Raw genomic sequence first — 7,849 nt, 5'->3', positions numbered from 1 at the left:
CGTTCGGGATATTTCGTGTTTCCTTTTTCTATATGGACACTTGGCCATTTGCATATTTGCGACTTACGTAAAGACAAGTTATTTATTTACGTATATGATATAAATTGCAGTGTGTGTGTGTGTGTGTGTGTGTGTGTGTGTGTGTGTGTGTGTGTGTGTTTTGCTGTGATATACCCTGTTGGTCCACGGGGTAGGGAACTTCGCTTATCCCTGCTAATGTTTAAATATCCTGGCATCTCTTTCAAAGTCTCTGAGAAGTCGAAGAACTGTTTATAATGCTGGTAAATTAATAGAGATTTTAACCTATGTACTCGTATTTTTGGCGAGTTGATTGACTGATTGATGTGACTGACTACGTTAAAAAATTCGTGAAAAGGTAACAAGAGGGAGTTAGGTATAAAAGTACGGTATAAAGTAATCGTAGATGCGTTAATAGTAGAGGGAGTTACCTGCTAATTACTCCTCTATTTCCCAAATCACCTATAAATAAATAAATAAAAATATTGGTAAGTGATTTAAAGTCAGTATTACAAAGGTTAGGGGTGAGGTGGGGGCAGCGTTGCAAAAGGTACGCCGGTCAAGGCCAACCAATAAGGGGCTGGAGGTGCTGTCACGTGACCTGTTTCCTCCGGCGAGATACACGGCTGGTGATCCCGTCTGCTGATGGAGGCTTTGCAAGAATTTTACCTACATTTGTTAATTGGACTTTACTGAGAAAGTGTAGCAGGTGCGGCATGTCTTAAAACCCTCTTGAGATGTGAATTTAGATGGATCGTAGGCGTGTATGTCGAGGAAGATGAAAAAGGAACTTTGATTCGAGGTAAGGGGGTTGGGCGGGTAGGGGAGGTGGGGAGTGTGAGGAGGGGGATGGTGGGGAGGGGGAAGGGGGAAGGCAGGGAAGGAAACGTATCTTTTTTTAAGGATTAATTCTCCATATTTCCGCCATATTAGACTCATTTATGTTATTTAAACCTTTTTGGAGATCATCATAGATTGTAAAAAGAATACAGAAGATAATAATAACGTACTAGATAAAGAAATTAAGGAGGTACTGGGATATGGGGGGCCTTCAGGAGTGTGTGCAGAGAGGCCACGATCTTTGGACTAGTGGGGGAAGAGAGCTAGGTCACGTGACGGTACCTTCTCGTGCATGAGCCAATAACCTATCATCTCTCATTGTGTCTGGCCTATCACTGCCCCTCTTACGTGACTTGTAGGAATGATCTCTGCGTTGGTTGTCTAGACACACAGTTTCCCAGGTGATTTTGTGAGTGATAGGTGTGCTGATAGTGCGGTCATTAGTTGGACTAATTACTGCTTTTGGAGTTCTTTAAGGATAATTAGTGGAGTACCAGTTTGTTCAGGAGGATTTGGAGAACTCGTTTAAGTAAGATTCTATTGTGAAGACGTATTTGTGCGGGATAATTTAGACTGAAACGAAAGACTTGGATTCTCTCAAGCCCACGTGTGTGATGTTAAATGACCAAGCGCATCAAGAGCTTAGTGACATCAAGGCTATTTCTGACTCTAAGTGAAGGCCAGGTTGTTTAAGCCCATTAATAGGAGTTACTTTAGAATGATATAGTGAACTTAAAGGTGCTCAGGATTACGTAGACGAAAGTGCTAAGGTGTCACGTGTACCCAGTGACGCCCAGGTGTGGTCTGCCCTCCACTGCTTCCCACACCCCACGCCGCCACCTGCCCAGCCGTCACCTTCCACGCCGCCGTTGTTAAGGTTCGATTGGTTTCACAGCATAAATTTAATAGCTGATAGTTATATAAATTGATAGACAGACAGATCCCAGCCGTCACCTTCCACGCCGCCGTTGTTAAGGTTCGATTGGTTTCACAGCATAAATTTAATAGCTGATAGTTATATAAATTGATAGACAGACAGATATAGGTATATTGATATGTATTTATAAGTATGTGTGTTCGCCTCAATATTTGTGTATGAATGTATTTATCTTGTCTGTCTGTCTGTGTATATGTATGTATGTATGTGTGTGTGTGTGTGTGTGTGTGTGTGTGTGTGTGTGTGTGTCTGCAAATAAACATGCGATTTTGTTTCACCCCTTAAATACTGTGACGTGCTATTCCCGGACGATTTTATTCACCACAGTACACACACACACACACACACACACACACACACACACACACACACACACACACACACACACACACACACACACAAATTGCGTGTTAGTCTCTATTACGGCGAATGAGATCGTCCGAAGAGAGCATGAATTAAAGACATTGGATTGAAGGGGTTAAATAAAATCGTCCGGTGTTAACCCAAATAAACGACAAATCCTCGTACTGAAGGGGCCAACCTCCCCCCCCCTCGCGCCTCCCTAATGGTGGCTCTCACACAACCCGGAAATAAACCCGGCGTCACTAATTACAAGGCCCAACAAGTTTTCTGAGGAGACCAAAAAAAAACCCGAGTGAGGCTCTATTAATATCTACCCCGCCCCACCTTGCCACATATTGCCCCGCCCCGCCACACATCACACTGCACCACCCCGTCCCACCACCACACTTCACACTGCACCACCCCGTCCCACCACCACACTTCACACTGCACCACCCCGTCCCACCACCACACTTCACACTGCACCACCCCGTCCCACCACCACACTTCATACTGTACCACCCCGTCCCACCACCACACTTCATACTGCACCACCCCGTCCCACCACCATACTTCATACTGTACCACCCCATCCCACCACCATACTTCATACTGTACCACCCTGTCCCACCACGCTTCATATTGTACCACCCCATCCCACCACACTTCATACCGTCCTACCCCGTCCCATCACCACACTTCATACTGCACCACCCCGTCCCACCACCACACTTCACACTGCACCACCCCGTCCCACCACCACACTTCACACTGCACCACCCCGTCCCACCACCACACTTCATACTGTACCACCCCGTCCCACCACCATACTTTATACTGCACCACCCCGTCCCACCACCATACTTCATACTGCACCACCCCATCCTACCACCACGCTTCATACTGTACCACCCCATCCCACCACCACGCTTCATACTGTACCACCCCATCCCACCACCACACTTCATACTGTACCACCCCATCCCACCACCACACTTCATACTGTACCACCCCATCCCACCACCACGCTTCATACTGTACCTCCCTATCCCACCACCATGCTTCATACTGTACCACCCCATCCCACCACCACACTTCATACTGTACCACCCCATCCCACCACCATACATCATACTGTACCACCCCGTCCCACCACAGTTCATTGTCTACCGCTCCACCCCATCATCATATTGCATACTTTACCACCCCATCCCACCACCACACTTCATACTGCACCGACTCCGTCCCACCACCACACTTCATACTGTACCACCTCGTCCCACATTGCCCTACTTCAGCTCGCAGTGTCCCACGCCAGCGCCCCTCACACTTGTGCAGCCCCTCACTAGCATTGCCCCACTCCTTCTCACTTCACACTACCCCGCCGCACTGTCCAGCCCAATCCCACCTTGCGTTGTCCAGCCCCCTCCAACTTAACACTGCCATTCCCCGCCTCTCACTACCACATGCCACTTCACCCAGCCCCAGTCCAGCCCGAGCCGACTCATATTACATTGTCCCACCTACCACTGTCCCGCCCTGCTTCTCACTGCCCCGTTCAGCCTCGCTTCATTCCATCCCACCTCATGCCGCCCTACCGCACCTCACGCGTCCCCCACCTTTTACTGCCCCGTCCCCGTCCGGCACTGCCTTACAAATTAAAACCTGATTCATTGTTGGAATCCACTTCAGTGTTGACAAAATTATCCTTGGAGCCTTTCCTCCTTATCTAACATAATTTACACTCACACCTCATTGCAGGAAGGCTTATGCCCCTTACAAAACTCAGCATCGAAATCCTAAACCTCTGCAAACACAATTCCAAGGCCAGACTTGACTCGTAGAACCCTATCAGCACAATTAGACATAAACTTAGAACCCTAGCACAGTTAGACTTAATCTTTGAACATTTACATCAGTGACCCTTAAGGAAATCAGCCTTGAAATCCAAAACCCTCACAGAAATTATTGTTTGGCTTTATATCAGTTGCCCTTGTCATAATTGGCTTTGAATTCTAGAACCCTTGCAGAAATTATCCTAAGGTCTAATTTCACCCTTAGAACCCAGCATTATGAAGCCCATATTCGTTCTTGAAACTTTACACCCACTTCCCTTTCCTTACCAGTACCCTTGATATCTAGAACCCCCTCAGAAATTAAGGTTCATTTTAACCCATAGAACCCTGAACATAAGACCCAGCATCATCCTTGAACCCCAGTAGTCGTGACCATTGCTAAATACATCCATAAAATCCAGAACACGTGTATAAATTATTCTAATGCCTTATATTTATAACTTTCACTAAATTCACCCTTGGAATTCACAACCCCTGCAGAAGTTGTAATAAGGCTTAACTTCACCCTTAAAACCCATCACAATAAAGTCTGAAGTCGTCCTTGAAACCTTACACCCATGGCCCTTACCGACAGAACCTCAGGGCAATAAATGGGCCGACTCGACTGATGTTTATCGCGGCGTCATTACGAAGGGTTGGTTCCTCATTTGGCTGGGTACCGTGTAGAGGGAGGAGGGTGGGGGAGGGTGTTTAGATCATTATATGGCTAGGTTTGTTTATATATGGGGGTCTGAGAGGGGAGTTATTTTTTTCCTGTGGTGTTAATGTGGTGGTGTGTGGTTCGGTGTGTGATCGTGTGACTGTGGTGGTGTGGCTGTTTTGAGGTGTGATCGTGTCGTTGGACGTTGTGACATGTTGAAGTGTTATGTTGGTAGTGATGTGGTGTGTGGTAGTGGTGTGTGGTAGTGGTGTATGGTAGTGGTGTGTGGCAGTAGTGTGTGGTAGTGGTGTGTGGCAGTAGTGTGTGGTAGTGGTGTGTGGTGTGGTGTGCGTGGTATGTAATATATTTGTGTGGTACTGGTGTGTTACGTCTGATGTGGTATGTCATGGCGATTATTGTACTGCTTTTACTCTTACCGGGCCTAAAACTGCCATCTCTCCTTCTTGAATCCTTAGTTGTAAAATAAATTAACACCTGATTATGATGCTAGTCACAAAGAAGTGCTGTGTTAAAGATGCAGAACCGTAATACTGTCTTCCTCCTCCACTGACCTGCGTGAAATAAATAGCAAATGACTAAAATCTGGACCAGGTTAAGATAAAAAGAGTATAGTATTTTACGGGTCGTGATTATCATTATGGTATTCTTGGTGTTTTGTGTGGAAGGCTTTGGTGTGGTAGTGTTTTGGTATGTTACTGTGGTGTGTGGTAGGGGTGTGGTATGTGGGTAGTGGTTTGGTTTACCTGATAGGGGTATATTGTATGTGATAGTACTGAAGTAATGTATGTGTGGTATTCGTGGTGTAGTATGGGTGGTATTATTTATAGTGGGGTTTGTGGTATGCCTGTTGTGGTAGGAGTGTTTATGGTGTGTGTGGATGTGGGTGTGGGTGTGGTTTATATGATATGGTAGTGATGATATTATTACTGTGTTGTATTGTGAGAATGGGAAGGGTAGAGAGGGAGAGAGAGAGAGAGAGAGAGAGAGAGAGAGAGAGATACAGTACCACAATAGACCGAACACAACACATAAGCAAAGTTCACAGTCGTTCAAACTTGTCTCCCCTTCCCTCTGTTCTCACCAAGTTCTCCCCTGCACATTTGTTCTTTCTGTTCTTCCTCCTCTCATCTCTTTTCTCGTTTCTTCTCACCACTGCTCTTCTCGTCTCCTCTCTCTTCTCTTCCCATTCTTCTCTTTTCTTCGCTTTCTTTCCATGTCTTCTCTTTTTTCCTTCTCATATCTACTCTCTCTCTCTCTCTCTCTCTCTCTCTCTCTCTCTCTCTCTCTTTTCTTGGTGCTGCCTTCTACTTCCACTTTCGTATGCAATGCTTTCACGACACGTATACCCCTTTCTCATTTGTACATCGCCAGCATGTTGAAGAGTTACTCCGGGCTATCACTCTTCTCTCTCCTCCCAGGAAAAATTTGGGTCTGTCATGGACTTCATTTGAACATTTACAGTTACAGTTGCCTACTCCTCTCTCTCTCTCTCTCTCTCTCTCTCTCTCTCTCTCTCTCTCTTTCTTTCTTTCTTTCTTTCTCTCCTTCCCCACTGCCCTTATTCTCCTTTCCTTTCTTCGCTCTTCTCTCTCTCCTCGCAGTCATCAGACCTCTTCTCTCATCTGCCAGCTCCCTTCCACTCTCCTCTCCTCCCCTCTCCTCCTCCGTTCCCCTTGTCTCTCTCTAATTTTTCCTCTTAATTCTTTCCCCCTCATTTCTCTCGCTCCTCTTCCTCCTCCTCTCTTCACAATTTATCTTTGCTTCTCTTCGCTTTTTTCCTTTTCCCCCTCCCTTCCCCTTACCTTCTCCATCTCCAGTCTTCTTCTGTCCCCTTTTCCTTTTGGTTTCCACATCTCAAGCTCACAGTACTATTTATTTTTCCCCTAACTCAGCCTCCACATCTCTCTGTTCCTCCACTTCTCTTGGACTTTCACACTTCTTCCCTATTCTTCTTTATTTCCTATCCTTCCTTTTCTTTTCCTTCAGTTTCCCTCGCCTCTCTTATCTGCCCTTCCCTTCCCGTTCCTTCCTTCCCTTCCCTTTCCCAACGTGCTCTTCCCTTCCCTTCCCCTTCCCAACCTGCTCTTCCCTTCCCTTTCCCTTCCCGTTCCTTCCTTCCCATCCCCCTCCCTACCTGTTTTTCCCTTCCCTTTCCCTTCCCGTTCCTTCCTACCCTTCCCCCACCCTACCTGCTTTTCCCTTCCCTTTCCCTTCCCATTCTTTCTTCTCCCTTCCCTTCCCCTTCCCTACTTGTTCTTCCTTTCCCTTCCCCTTCGCCACCTGCCCTTCGCTTCCCTTTCCCTCCCTTACCAGCTCTTCCCTTCCCTTCCCGTATTTTTCCTTCCCCATCCTTTCTTTTCTTCCGTACCCTTCCCTCTCTTCCCTTCCCTTTCTTCCATTCCCCATTGCTTACCTCTTGTCTCCCTCCTTCCTATCTCTTCCTCATGTCTTTTCTTCAGTGCAGTCTCTTCCCCATCCCACTTTCCTCCACTCACTTCGACTCTTCGTCTCTCGCCAACCCCACCCCACTCACCCCGTTCCTCCCTCCGTTCCTCCGTCACCCCACTCGCTCCCTCTCCTACCCCACTCCTTTCCTCCATCTCTCAGTTGCTGCACTCCCCTCCTCCCTCCCTTCATCCCTACCTCAACGACCATACTGCATTCCCCTCCTCTTCTCAACTTTCCATTTCCCCCTCTCCCCTCCCCACTCTCCCACTCAGTTCCCTCCCCTACTCCATTTCTTTCCCACGCAACTCTCATCTCTTCCCCCATCCCACTCCCCCCCCTCCCCCTCCCCACTGCTCTACTCCCAGCCTCCCTCTCAAGCACCATCCCACTTCACCTATCCCAGTCCAATGTCTTCCACCTCACTTTTTCACGCCATCCCACTAACTCCTTCCCCCACTCCACACCACCCCACACCACCCCACTCCTTCTACTCCACTTCACTCTCCCACACCCATACCCACTCCTTCCCTCTCTCACCCACCGCATCCCTAGCACGCTCCCTTCCTCCCCCACACTAATTCAGTCCCCTACCTCATTCCATCCCTCCCCCAACCCATCCCACTCTTTCCTCCCCTCTTCCCCACCCCACTCTTTCCTCTCCTCTTTCCCACCCCACTCTTTATTCTTCCCCACCCACTTCACCCTCTCCGTACCTCACTCCATCCCTTCCCGACCCCACCCCTCTCT

The sequence above is a fragment of the Coenobita brevimanus genome, chromosome 102, assembly GCF_032717465.1.
Source record: "Coenobita brevimanus isolate Jiangsu-jjx chromosome 102, ASM3271746v2, whole genome shotgun sequence".
In the NCBI taxonomy this organism is placed as follows: Eukaryota; Metazoa; Arthropoda; class Malacostraca; order Decapoda; family Coenobitidae; genus Coenobita; species Coenobita brevimanus.
The sequence above is the reverse complement of the archived record's forward strand: the minus strand, read 5'-3'. Positions refer to the sequence as shown.